This window comes from Photinus pyralis, unplaced genomic scaffold (genome assembly GCF_008802855.1).
Source record: "Photinus pyralis isolate 1611_PpyrPB1 unplaced genomic scaffold, Ppyr1.3 Ppyr1.4_LG2, whole genome shotgun sequence".
In the NCBI taxonomy this organism is placed as follows: Eukaryota; Metazoa; Arthropoda; class Insecta; order Coleoptera; family Lampyridae; genus Photinus; species Photinus pyralis.
The window spans coordinates 45,154,866-45,170,627 of record NW_022170403.1 but is presented as its reverse complement, the minus strand read 5'-3'; positions in this window follow the sequence as shown (position 1 = coordinate 45,170,627).

Here is a 15,762-nt window from a genome sequence, read left to right as displayed (position 1 = left end):
TTTCAGGTTCGAATTGGGGTTATTATCCATTTTAATGCCTTAAGGCGTGAAGTAAGTGACGGTAATCTTTAATTAAAAGTCGTTGTGTTTTAACGAGTCTTGTTGCATTAGCATTTTATCAGTACATTGTAGTATAATGAAATCTTAATCCCTGCATTTCATTTTATGTTTAGCATTATCTTTTATAATGCAACCCCCTAAATTGAGCTGCTAACTTATGACGTATAACGATTTTTAAGCCCTCCATACTCAGTTGCGCTTATAAAAAGGAACCCCTCCCGCTATCTGAGGAACGACAGGTGTTCCTTTAGGAGAGGTGTTAATTTTCTCACTCCGTTTTATACGTATATATCGCGCGGATTTGAGATCTGAATTCTCTAGGGAATCAGTACAGTAGTGAGCGACAAAGAAGTAGCGGTGGTGCGTGTTCTGCCAACGCAGCAACCGTATTGATTGTCGCCAACTAGGGTTGCGAATATCCCAGAAGTTCGCTAACACCTCGACGGCTCTCTCTCTGTTCTATTTCAATTGCAAACCACCATTCTAAACATTTATCAATCCGCTTCCACCGTCAATTTTCCAAAATATACCACGTTTCGCGCACTACCGCACCGGGCTTATTGAAAAAAAGGGTTTCCTGCAAAAAAGTACAAAAGTGAATATAGCACAATTACCGAAATCGATATATAGCCGAGCTATATTAGATCCCGTTCAATTTCCGTATGTGATTTACAAATCCTCAGTTAAAAGCTCGTTTAACCTTTTATTCGTTTGAGAGAATTCGCCCGGTTTTCCTCAAAATTGCACCAACAAAAAATATTGAACTACTATATCAAAGCTACTATTCAACTGGATATCGAACACCCAATGCCTTTTTCTCATATTGTCAAATGTAATTCCGATAAAATTTATCTTCAAAGATAAACTTACATTTCTCTTAAGCCTTGGATACAAGGCGTACGACGAAACAGAACAGAAAGAGGCGCCCGGCTTAGTTCTAAATATTTCAAAGTTAATAGATAACTAATTCTTGGTTACCCTTGATACCGCTATGGGTTGACAAAATAGAGATTCAATTATTAATCCACCCTTCACGATTTTATTAAACCCGTTTCAAAGCTTGAATTTCAAAGCGGAGTACAGATTAGTTTACATAATTTAATACATCATAATGGAACTGGTTCTTTTAATAATGGTTGTTAAACTTCTGCTGCTGAATATTTTACTTCTAACCAAGAATGGAATGGCGTATATAATTAAATAGTGTTTGGGCGAACTTGTTGGCAATGATGAGCGGGTTTCATTAATACTCTACGATGATGGCGATATTTTTCTTCAGGTTATTAAGAATGAATCTTCACTTTGACACCTTCACAATTTTCTGCCAAAGTTGATTTATAGTTGGTTGGAAAGTTTTATTCCATCAGAAAGTCTTTTAGTGAAGCGTTTAATTTCATCATTGAGTGACACTTTTTGCAGAATCGCGTGATATCTCGTAAAATGTGGGATTAGTGGCAACTTTTATCTGAAGAACTTTGCTGAGGGAAGCTGAAATCCCTGCGAGGAATTAATTATTGCGACGTCCTCTTACTTTGCAACACAGAAAACTGCAATAGATTTATATAAAAGTCGCCCTAACTAAACATAAAACTTTGGGGTAAAATATAATAACATGCAATAATTAAAATGCTAGATTTGGACCAGCTTTATTATGAACATGAACGAAACTATCATTATAGTACGTCGAGTACACCAAAAAAAACTGCACTTTTTGATTGGAATATGCCACTTTCTGTGGTAATAGTTAATACCAAAAGGCAGCTTTTGAGACAGGGGGCCACTCGAAAATCCGTGCAGGAAACCAAAATGGTGGCCGTCAAAATGGCGCCATTAGCCGCAATATATTTTTTTGTAATCTCTGCTCCTAATAGTCCGATTTTAATTTTCTTTTTTTTTTATTGAAAGCTCTTGTGACGAGGAAACTATTTTGCTATATAACATTTATCTCTAAAAAAGGATTTAGCACAATTTTAAAAAAAAGTGTTTTTTTTTACGAATTTGAATCACAAGTAAGCTCAACCCGATTTTTATGTGTAACTTGTCCACGTCAAATGTTAATATGTCAGGATTTGTATTATTCAGCATGCTTTAGGTCCGTATTAATCGGAGGTAAATACACAAGGGCTTGATTTTTAATCGGATAATTTTATTTTTTCACGAAAGTTATTTTGTTGCAACGAAAAAAACTAGAGGAGCATTTTTATCATGTGCTTTTGATCAAGAGATATTTTTTCCAGGAAGCAACAAACTTTGAGTGAATTAAAAATAAAATTATCCCAATTTAAAACCAAGATCGAGTGTATTTTAGGGAGATTAAAAAAATACAGTAAATTTTACAACCAGTATATATTTTACGCATTCCTACACGCATTTTTATCGGTGATAAAAAGATACCTAACTTTTAATTAGATAATAAATCACCTGATTGGTTATTGGTATATTAATGGAGTGTATTAATCGCTGGAAAAGTTGCCGGTAACTTTTGCCGCTGTCAAAGTGACAATTGCACTGCGGCTTATGCGATATTTTATACATGGCTTAAATTGTCGCGTATACCTATTTGTAAAAAACGTGGGGGCTAGGAGTCATTAAGTTGTGGAATTTGTACCTTAAAAAAGCGGGGGGCTGAAAGTCAAATTGGCCCTCGCGATTCAAATCGGTAAACTGATTTTTAGTACTTGGGTACGCAAAAAAAACTGCACTTTTTGATTGAAATATGCCACTTTCTGTGGTAATAGTTACTACCAAAAGGCAACTTTTGAGATAGGGAGCCACTCGAAAATCCGTGCAGGAAACCAAAATGTGGTGGCCGTCAAAATGGCGCCATTAGCCACAATATATTTCTTTGTATCTCTGCTCCTAATAGTCCGATTTTAATTTTCTTTTTTTTTATTGAAAGCTCTTGTGACGAGGAAACTTTTTTGATATATAACATTTATCTCTAAAACTGAAGGATTTAGCACAATTTTTAAAAAGTGTTTTTTTTACGAATTTGAATCACAAGTAAGCTCAACCCAATTTTTATGTGTAACTTGTCCACGTCAAATGTTAATATGTAAGATTTTATATTATTCAGCACAACTTACTCTTAAGGTCTGATGATGAATCGGTCTATACGATTCGAAGTCGATTAGCTAAAGAAATATTAAAATTCAATTATTTGAAAAACGAGTTTTATTGTATCAATTTGTATCGACAAATAATTCACTACGTCAAGAAAATAGTGGTTGCTATTTAAAAACAGTAAGCCCCCTTTGACTGTGCAGACGTATGCTACTGACCACAAATTGAATGTACGTGGATTGGTAGCAAACTGTTTATAATTATGGATGTCATAAAAAGCTTCTTTAAAAAATGTTTTGAAGTAAAATTTCACCCTGTATAAAAAGCATATCCGGAAAACGGTTAGCCTCGCGGTTAGCATTACGAAAAAAAACCGATATGACCTACAAAAATAATTCTTTTGTTAAGGGATACCCGGGGATACCTATAAAAAATATCAAAATGTATAGGCTGCCCTCAAGAACACCCTATATACCTAAAAATACGTTTTAGGCTTCCCCTCAGGCTTCTCGTACCAACAAACCGTTACCATTAATCTCAACCATTGAGGCTCTATCGTCCGCTTACAGAAGGTGGATTCCCTGTATAATAAAAATGATTCAACTTATATGAATAGGTATCTAAAACTTGGAAATCATAATATTCCGTTAATATTCTTAAAGAAAACCCGAGAGAAAACCCTCGAAAAAACCCATGATCTGATAAATAAGCACTCCAAATTTCACATTCGTCGTAGCTTAAACCAACTAGTTAAATAAATAGGATAAGTAAGAGCGAGAGTAAGAGTTAAAGTTGATATACTGAGTATTTCTTTAATTACTTTAAAAGCAGAGTTATTTTCTGTTTTTCAGAGAAAAAAATTGACGAGGCTTTTCCTTTAAATTTTCATAATGCTTGATCTCGTGCCTGATGAAACAAATATTGCGTATTTTTTAAGACATGGCGGATTGAAATTTTCCGAACTTGCAGGGTAGATACAAGGAGTTTTGGGGTTGTATCGATTGAATTTCTAAACGATGACTTTTTTTGTCGAAAAGACCGGGTTATTGTACAATTAAGAGCTTACTTGTGATTCAAATTCGTAAAAAAAACACTTTTTTAAAATTGTGCTAAATCCTTAAGTTTTAGAGATAAATGTTATATAGCAAAAAAGTTTCCTCGTCACAAGAGCTTTCAATAAAAAAAAAAGAAAATTAAAATCGGACTATTAGGAGCAGAGATACAAAAAAATATATTGCGGCTAATGGCGCCATTTTGACGGCCACCATTTTGGTTTCCTGCACGGATTTTCGAGTGGCTCCCTATCTCAAAAGTTGCCTTGTAGTATTAACCACAGAATGTGGCATATTCCAATCAAAAAGTGCAGTATTTTCCCCATTCTAGCCATGTACCCGACGTACTATTATGGAAAAATACATTAAACTTATACCTGATTAGTAATATTACAACGGTCTGAAACGACAATTTAGTTTCTTGTAAATAAATTCACCCGCGATCGAGTCCATTTTCAAACAAATTTTACTAGGACGTCTGGAAATATTTGTAAGAGCCCGAGAGGCTCGAATGTAGGTCCTAAAGAGTTGTTTAAGAAGATTTGAAGAAAAGATCATAATTCCGGACTTTTAGAAGTCATAGGAGTAGTCGACAGGTTGGAAAAAAGTCGAAAAAGATAGGTAGATGTTTCGGCTCATGTGGCGCAGTGCTTTAATGCTTTAATTTAATTATATATCTTTCTTTTAGCTATATCGCAATCCGAAACCCATTTATTAAGGCTTTACGTAAGTTTGAATTAATCGGAACTGGGTTTATGCGGCAAGAAACGCTGCACCATATAGAAATCGAGAACTTTAGGAACAAATAAGGTGAAAGGAGCATTTTTCCTTAGAAGGAAAACATCTTCTGTGTACAGTGAGGTAAGAGATGTATTTCACAATCAAACTGTATTATATTAGCATCCGTTTGGTAACAATCGATTAGAAAACGGAACAAGAAACACAAAAACTTTAATGATCTGCTTATTCGCTTATTAACTTTCTCGAGAGTTCCACTTATCTTGAAAATTCCATTCGTACCCCGTACTTGCTCTTGTTATCATCGTTTCGCTACTCATAAGAGCAGATCTAATCCAAGAAGCGAGGAATTCATAATGCAACAAGCACGCGAAATGTGATGAAAAAAGGGAAAGAAGAAGGAACGCATTGTTAAGACAGAGTGACTGGTAGAAAAACGGTTTTAGACAAATATGTCGGCAAAGATGGATGGCGTCTGAAAAATGACAAACATCGGATGATTCGCACCGTTCTGAAACAGAACGTCGGTAAGAAAAATCGTAAGGCGAAAAGCCCGAGTTCATTTTGATCGAATGAAAATTGCGCAGCACCCGTGAAATGATACATCCGACATTTTTCGGATTCAGATAAGAGACTACTTTCTCTATTTGTGCGGTAGGGAACGTGACGCCTTTTTCTCCCCGTGACAATTTGTCCTAAGCTTGAAATTGTATACATATACCGAAACAATTTCGTGTCAAGAGTCCTTCCTATAATTTAACTGTCACACGTTCCTGTCTGGGTGGGTTACTTGATGTGTTTCTGCTGTGTGGAAAACGCATACTAAATTCGCTTTCGTAGTCCGTTAACAATAAACCCTAAGATCTCGCATTAAAGAAGTGTTACGTTTGCCAATCGTCGGATATTTTACCACAGGGAGAATTTCTCGTAGGCGAAATTCCTATCACGAATTTGGGATCTTGATAGAAGTTGTCGTTTTATTTCCGGCCGCACCTGTATGTATTGCGCATACAAACGCGTTTGCACCCTTTAAACAAAGTTTGGGGACATTTAGACGATTCTCCCGTACAAACTGTTCATAACATAATCCCGCTTGTTTCCCGCAATCGATTACACGATCGCCGAGTAATTTTAGAAACGTATACGAAAAGGTATTGAGGTAATACATTCTTTCAAATTCGAGAATAACTAGCTTTCCTCATGAGAGGACTTATAATGTGGAAAAAATATTCTTCCAGCGTATAGAAGAGGATATTATTTTTATCATAAATTTCAAAGTAAAAGGGCCTGTAGACTGGGACTCGACTCACTTCAAATATAATTTATACATAAGGGAAATACCTTTTGAATTTAGAATCTAAAAAAAGTAAGCACGAAGAAGTTTCGTCTGTATATCTTCGTAAATTTACTGTAAATATATTTCTACCAGTTTACCGAGCAATTAATTCTTTTAAAATGTAAGGAAGTGTAGAAAATACAGTTTTTCACTTCAAAGTAAATCAAAGCGGTTTTTAACCTGTCACAAACAAGCATATTTCTCAGTATCTGAAACTTTTATTTACTATACTTTCAACGGTATAAATTTAAGTACCTTCAACCACAGCTATTAGTGCTATTTTCCTATTGTAAATTTCATACGGAGAAGAAATTGTTCCATCTCGCCTGATGAGTTGGCCAAGGCTCTCTTTCAATAAACATTTCACGTGTTCAACCACTATTTCTTCCGGTGCTGATTTAGTAGGAGCATAGTGTACATTTTTTACACTATGGTTGGAGGTGTGAGTTGTAGCTGAGACACTACAACATTTAAAAATGGCCACCGGAATGGCCATTGCCTCCAAAAAATAACGAGATCTCGCTTAAATTTGGAGTTAAAGGTAGGGCTATGACCTGACGTATACAGTACGGAGGAACGCAAAATAAAGTAAAATAAATATATGGGCCAACTGGCTAAATTTAATAAATGGTATCATTTGGGGGTACCAATTTTCCTTTTTACCACGGTAATTGGTAATTCTACGTGAAGTGATATGGAAGCCAAACTTAGGGTTATCTTTAATCTTCTTTGCTGCTTCCGGAATAGCATCTCTTTGATTTTGACGTACAATTTTCCAATGTATTTTTTGTTCTCACATAATCTATGTCAAATTATCTGACATCTGGCACCTTTCCATCAATATTAACAAACTCTTTGCTTACGTTATAGCTAAAAGCCGTATTTGATCGTATTCATTGCAAGACAGTCAGTCTTGTCGGTTGTAAAGTTCTTGTTCAAGGTTAAGCGGAAGCGTGTTTCACGTTTTACGTTAGTCGAAGTGCTGTGTTTATCGAGCAGGCGTTGCTTATGTGAGACTTTTCTTTATGGTTTTCCCAGTACTCGTTAAAGGGAGCTTTTCTACCATTAAAGAACCAATTTTACATCTGTAATTACAACGAACCCAGTGTCGAGATCGAGATATAAGTTCAATTATAGTAGAGAAGTGAATTTATGGAAACATAGTCCGCACATACTAATTTCATCATCACTTGGTATTTGATATGGTCTTAACATGCCTCTTCAGCTACAATATATCAGTAGACATACCTACAATGATTTTTGTCAGTGTTAAGGTGAAGAACCTAAAGTAATGGTTCCATAGAACGGATTTCCTTCTTATATTTATGTTGAATTCATAGGCTTGATTTTTTCAAATGCTTCTGGATTGGTTGATATGAATTTCAACTTTCACCATCAGAAGAAGCCTGCAAATTCTTACTTAATTACTTCTATTTCACAGTGTACAACAGTTTATTCAATGATTTATCCGATTGTAATGCAACGTTGTTTAACGCTGCCTAAGATTGCATGTATTTTGGAGAGTGCAATTCATTAAAAGGTGAAATCTCTCCACATATGATGCATATATTTTTGCATATTTTCACCATATTCTTGACTTTTGGAAGTACTTATTTTATTTTTATTTTAAGTCAATTTGTTGATCAGATAAAGCTGGGAATACTTATATGCAAAATGCATATCGTTTATTTTTGGTTGTACTCGTATGAGATTTTGTATATTTTCGATTTGCAACATTTGCGATTAAACCGAATTTATGTTTGCGTATCTTGCTTATTTTGATATTCTTTGCATTTACATGATAGACTTGCATATTTTGCATATTTTAAGATGTATTTAAATTTTTGTTAGATTTAATCGATTTTAATTTGAATTTTAATACATTTTTGCGTATTTTTATAACGGACGCGATCATGAAACATACTGCAATATCCGGAAGGAACATTTATTGATTTAATTGATGTTTAATTTCATCATTTCCAAACTATTTTATCTTTCTCTTTCTCTAGGTTGTTGAATGGGTGATATTGTGGAAGGTTTGGAAATTGCTCCCAATAGTTTGTCGATTTCTAATGCACCTATTACTTTTGTTGATGTAGAGAGAATTTTCTCTGCTTAGTGCTTATAAATTAATTCTTAGCGACAGGAGGCAATCATTTCGTGCAGAAAACTTAGAGAAACATCTTATTGCTAGTGTTTATCGTAATTCCTTTTTTATTAGAAATTATACAACATATATAATTTTGCATTATGTTTGCATATACATCAAAACCGTTTGCATATTTTTCACTAATATTCTGCATATATATGGGCATATTTTACCATTTATTGTGTATTAATACAGGTAGTAAAGAAAAGTGGTACGTTTCTGGTGGTTTCAAGGCATTGCGTTATAAAACAGAGTTCATATGCAGCGCTACTTGCGATATAATATGCGAATTGGTAGACAGAACGTCATTTGTGATACCGGCTGCCAAACCTAGGCTAAATTAGTGTGATCAGAAAAGGAATTTGCCCCCAGGAATATTCGCCATCGAAATATTCGCTCCCTGAAGATTCATTCTGCGGGAATTAGCTGCCGGAAAATTTCCTCGGATAATTCGCCTTCGTAAGATTGAAACGCGAAATATTGACCTCACAGAAAACTCGTGTCCAGAACTTTAGTTCCCAAGAAAGCTCACTTCGGAGTATTTGCTCCTAGAAGATCCGTGCTAGGAAAATTTGCCTCCAGTACGTTACAAAGGAAAACATGACCCCGAATATTAGTTCCTAAGAAAATTTGTCTCCAAGAATATTCTCCTCCTGAAGATTCAACTCGTGAAATTTCACTTGCGGAAGATTCTACCCCGGAAATTTTCATTCCCAAAAAAACGAAAGATTTGCTTCCTTTGCTGCCTGTTGCAACAGTTCACTTGCTTTTCGTTTCTTTTGCGATTCTGCCCTATTGGTTACGTTTCCTAATGGTGGTGCAGATCTGCTGCTTGACGGATCCTAGTTTTCTACTATTGACGCTTTTTCCATTTTACCTGTACTGAAGCATGTAGCAATCGGATTGATTTCCGAATTTGCAAAGTAAATATTTTGAAAATCATCGCAATAGGATCCAAGTTTTCTTATTGGCTCCTGTTCCCTCATTGTGTTTTTCTTAATAAAATTATAATTTATATTAATCATAAGTCATAAGACGTACAAATTACATTAATATCTATAATAACAATGAATTTATTTGAAGTCTTCCATCATATTATTTTCGATCGCGCAAAACCCAGCTTTTATCATGGTCTGATTGGTTGCAATCAGAATTTCTGATTCCAGTGGAATGAGTTTTTATTAATGACCCGCTATGAAATTACAAAACAGTATGTTCAAGTTTCTGGATACTTGATCCCGTCACCTCTATATCAGGGGTTGGAACTTATACGAAATTTTCGATTTCGGTTTCAGGTCAAGCTTTTTTGGTTTTCTAAGGTTTCCAGCAGGAATAAATAAATAAATTTGAATGTACCGTGTGTCCTATTTTGATTGAGACTGCGGTGTATCTCAGCTGTTTCTAAACATAGATGCTTGCGACCCTGTGTCGCTTTTTTTCTGAAACTTTTAATACCACAAACGGAATCAATCTAGCTACGTTTGTTTCTTTAAAATAAGACAATTTACAGACCGTTTAAAGACGATTTAAAAAAATTTAAAGACAATCTAAAGACAATTTAGACAATTTAAAGACAATTTAAAAAACAATTTAAAGAATTTAAAAACAATTTAAAGACAATGTAAAGACAATTTAAACAAATATTTAACCTAATCATTTTTTCTTCGTAAACATTTCTATAAATTTTTGAGGTGAGGGTGATTTTGGTTTCAGCACCTTAAATAAGGTTGGGCTATCCTGTATGTGAAATGTCTCAATCTTTAAAGTAAATCTGGTGTTTTTTTACGAATTATCACAAAATGTGATTGTTTCATGTGAATTTGCTATCCACTATTTGTTGTTTTCTTTTAGGAATTTGTGTAGAGTGCAGGTTAATTGCTTTTGTTTAGTTCCTTTTGATTTTAAAGATGCTTGCTATCATAAATTTGGATTGGCAGAGCCATTATCTAAATTACGCAATAATTGTGAATGAGTTAGCATAGTTAAGCAGTGATGGTACTTCAGGAGCTGATTTGTTTATTGTTTATTTGTTATAGATAGCGTATACGTAATTTTTTTGTACGTACTTGGAAGTTTCATTGCGAATTTCGCTTCAATTACGAATTATGTTGGAATCGATTTGGGGCATTTCCATTTAGCTTAGCATATCTTCAGTTCAGGGTGGATTTTATCATTTGTTAAGGGAAGGTTGAAGATTAGTACAAGGTGTTTGTATAATTTAGGACAATGGGGTGTTGTTTCTTTTACGTGGGGGTGTAAAATTTTTATTAAATATGTTCTTGTATTGCCCTAATCTTTTATTTAGTTTTTGAGTCAAAATAAAAGGGGTAAACCCCAGACCTCCGGGGCATGGTTGCCAATAAAGAAATTTCATAACTGACTGGGCATGTGAATAAGAATTATTCCTTTTGACACGGTAGGTCGCGATTTAGTGAGGTTTAGTTAATACAAGACAATTGTATTTTGCCACTATCTTGCAAATGTCATTATTTTTCATGACTCTTGACTATTTATCTTAGTGGATTACTGTTATGTGATGGATCTCGAAACCCAACTTTGTATGCAAATATTATCCCCATGTATTATATAATGAGGCAGGTTAGTCCTAACCAAAGGCGAGCGCATCTTCACATATTTATTAAACAATCAAAAATCACAATTTATTGTCACAAAAATTATAACAAATCCATAATGAGGGCGAAAGGCCTAATCATATCCCTGGTGATTAAGTGCAGAGCTTTCCTTCTAAAAGGGGATGGACACTCAAATGTTCAAAATTGATATTTATAGTAAGTTTCCTTATTATCCTTATTATTTAGCAAAACAACAGATAGTTCCTTTGATAAAATCCAGCTAACTTTAACTTCAAATCGTTACGTTATTAGCTTTACAATACAATTACCTACTGCATTTCACTAATTGCAATATATTATGGGGTAATTGAAAAGTTTGCCTCAGTGGATTATGACAAATAACTTAAAGCTGGGAGTATAAAGGACAAACGTCAGGTGTCATCAACGATACGCCAACTTTCCCCTCTTGCTAAATATGACTAATGTCGATTTCTGAACGCGAATTTCTGTGTAGTAGTTTAGTTGTCTTTATCTTAATGGTTATACTACTTAGGGGACTAATAAGTCATGGTAACGTCAAATAGATAAGGATTTATTTGTAAAGGGTATTCCACTATTAAAGATCCCTCCCTTATAAATTGGCAACTTTTCATCTCAAACTTAATTTATTCATGCTCTCGTCACGAATAAAATAGGTTTTTTCTGCTCGGCCTATTAATCAGACGCTAATACTTTTTAGTGCGCCATTTTATCACATGTTGGTGCAGTTCCCAGCAGTATCATATATTACTACATCCAGGACATGCGGAAAGATTACTTTGTGGTCCCAGGCGTCGTACTTTACCGTTAGAAAACGATCTCGAACTTTCCTTTTTACAAATGCCCCAAACCCAATAGACACGAATAATGTATGATAACCAAACTGTACCTAAACGCCATATTTTATACCGAAAAGTCTTTTCTTGTCCCAAAAAGGAAATAAAAATGTGGAGAATATGAATTAAATCATCCCCTTTATATGCGTTATTAGAATCGGTTTCTTCACAGCTGATTTTAGCATTGAATTACGTATTTCGTCTGCGGATCTTATTATTTTATATATATCTTGTATTAGAGTGGATTGAAATAGTACTACTCGGGGATCAGATGTGTTTATAAGTTTTATTACCTACGCCTGACACACCTGGGCATGCTTTCTTTACCTATTTCGAAGGCAAACTAAGTTATACTCTTCACGTAAGGGAGTTTTTTTCATAGTCACTTCGCTTTGGATATTGATATGCACTCAACAAATTGCTCTGTGAACTGAAATTATATTTCTAATTTTCCTTCTGTCTGCAAAATGTATAAGGTAACATTATTCCTAGGCTGCTTAACATTAATCAATCAAACTTCCACTTACTGATGTGCCCTTCTCAAAAATTTAAGATCATTACTAAATTGCTTAAAATATTCGCCTCTGAAAATTTGAGTGCGGGATATTCGTCCAAAAGAAAACCGGTCCACTCGACGTTTGTCGCCAGGAAACCCCATCCTTGGAATATTCTCCATATTAGCCTCAGGGAAATACGCTTCCAGTATATTCGTCCACCCCCACTTGCACGGGAAATTAACCACCGGAATACAACAGAAAAAGTGTCACACACCTACTGCCCACCTCCCTTGGCAAATTCGGGAGGAAATCTTCTGTAATTATACAGGATACACTCTTTTCTAGTACATAATCTTTTATGGACGAATTTGAATCGTAAGGGTAGCGCGCAATTTAGATCAACGTCAGATTAACTACTACACCTGAAATAATTCTTGAAGACGAGAAGCAAAATCTGAAATGAGAAACTATATCCGGGTGAGTTCAAATAAACACACAATTAATTATTGATTGACAATGACAAAAATTTATTCCGAAACACGACATTAAAAATTAAAAACAAAATTCCTGAATGAGAGAAAAAGCTTACAAGGGGACAAAGGCGTTCGACCCATAAAATAAGAAACTCAATTACTTAGTTTTTTTCTTTCAATGAGCCCAGTAATCTGGCCGTATAAAGATTTTCGATAACAGGCGCACTTAACTTCACACAAAAACGCTGACAACTTCTGAACTTCATTTTTCTTTAACACACAAGAGATTTAATGAATAAAATAACAAATTCCCAGTTGCTGTTCAGACGGTACAAACTTTTATCTTTTAATAACAAAAGAACCTTAACAGAAGGCCTCAAGGTGCACTAACTGCTTGATTTTTCTCTTTACGGACTTCTCAATAACTTTAGATATTTTGATTATGCACGCAATTATAATAAAGACAAACTATGTCTTCAATTAATCAAATCTGACGGACAGACTGAATAAAATAACTAGCGTGACAACCGTCACGCACAAACTTCGTTTTTACGTTGATTAAAATATTTAAAAGCGACACCACTTCCAAAATAAAATAATCACCTTCCTCAAGATCATTCAAAAACTTCTTGATAAACGCCAGCTTCAACAGAACGCGTGCCCACTTACCTGGAAAATAACGCTCACATCGTAAACATCTTCATCTTCGTTATATAACAAAACCTCTTATCGCAAACCACCAGATGAGCCTACATTTTAACACGCAATTTTACGTTTTTCAATAAAATAAGCAAATCTAACTAAACAATTTCGAAAAGCAATAGAATTAAAAAACCTACGCACCTCGTCAGTATTTTTGGTGCTGAGAAAAAAAAACGTCTACAAGACGTTCTCTTGGAGAAATATTTAAGCGATTTCTGCGAAATCAGAAATTGTATCATCTCCAATTTTCAAAAATTGCCGGGCACCTGGATTTTAAGTTCGAATAGAACGTCCCGGGGGGAATTCGGTGAGGTGTTTCGGTCTCAAGCTGGAGGATTTCAAGAGATGCCCGAGACACTCGAGGGATCTCCGGGAATCTTAAGGGATATCTAAAGGTCACAAAAAATCAACAATACTTACTTGATGCTACATGAGGATGATTTAAATTTTGATAGCCCTTTTACATACAGGACGTTTTCTGAAAACCTTTTTCTAAATACAACGTGTAGAAGGGTAATCAAAATTTAAATCATTCGCCTGTGGCATCAAGTCAGTGTTGTTGATTTTGGAAGACATTTTGAAAGGCAAGTCAACGGGGTCATAGGTTAAAAAGAAATCAAACGTCAAAAATTTGAAAAAAATGTTGAACACCTCTTTCGCTGGGTATGGAGAAATGTGATATCAAACGACGAAGATTTTCGTGTAGATTTCGAAAATTCAATAAAATACAGTGCTCTGTTTAAAGTAAGAAAGTTGCTGTCCACATCCAAAAAAACCGGAAGTGAAACAATAATGCATGAATACTTAACGGTTTGTATGAATCAGCTTAGGGTTTGTCCTTCATACCTTCTCTTTTGCTACGATTTTAAATTATATTTTGATCTTTACTTAAAATACGGCTGGCCAGTGTAATAAATTATTTAATGGCCAGCATTTTAATGGGTTGTACTTGTACAGGATGGCCCATTTTCGACAATCCCAAATTGCAAATTTTGCAGATGTACACCTAGCCACGATGAGAATACCCCGATGTACCTACAGACTTCATCAACTTCAATTTTCGAATTTTATTCAATTTACTGTTACATGTCAAATACTCCTTGTTAAGTCAGACAGGAATACGCTGCTTTTTCATATCTTTGACGGTAATAATTTATAATTCTCTATCAGCTTCATTGTCTTGTAATTTTAGCATAGCCTGATGATGGGTATAACTCATAACCCGAAATCGATCGCTTTTTAGAAAATAAATGAAAAAGAACATATTAACGACGATGTTTATAACAGGACTATAAAAACCTTAAAACCGCCATATTGGCAAGTTATCGGTGAATCTCAATATTCCGTAGTTGCTTTGATTTCAAATGAAATTCAAATGAAAAACAGATTCTGACCCAAGCCATAAAATGTTGCGTTAGTTTACCAAATTAACAAAGAAAAACAAAACGAAAACAAGACAAGACTTAAATTAATGGGGTGATGACAATAAAACCTTCCTCCTCCCATTATGTTAACTTTTTGAATTTATATTCATCTTGTAACCCCAACAACGCAAAATGAACGTGTATTTCTCAACGACAGAATTATCGTGGGCTTAATTTACTTTACAACACGATATAAAGTGTACAAGATTAAAATAATAATAATAAAAACTCCGATACGTTCAGTGGGGGCCAGTGTTATACGTGACGTGTTTTAATTAACTGTCGCGATTCGGTTTCGGTCGCCCTTAATTGATAGGTATCGTTGAAAAAAATTGCACAACTGCGGTTTTCCTTTTAGAGTAGGAATTATCCTTATTAATCGTTATCTCGGTCCGCCTCAAGTCACGATTTCATTGTTTCCCTCGTTCTTATAGCGTAATATACGGGTACGTTGCGAAATTTATGCAGAACGCATCGAGCACGCAATGAGATTGAAAACAAGAAAAATTCCGATGAATCTGATTACAGATTTCTTGATGCCGAGTGTGGTACGGTGAACGTAGGATTTTGGGGGTGGATAATTTTGGGGGAAAGAAACGGTATTCGTGTTGATACGTTACTTAACAGTTAAATGTCGTGCCCGGTTTTGTATAGAGGAACAAACGTTTTTCGCACGATTGTTAATTGTATTTTGCGAACAATCCGAGAAAAAACCGTTGTTCCCTAAGATATTTACAAACACGTAAATTTGCGTGACGTACCAATATACGGAATGAACCTCACAAAATTTAAATTTACTTATGAAATCAAATGCTCGCAA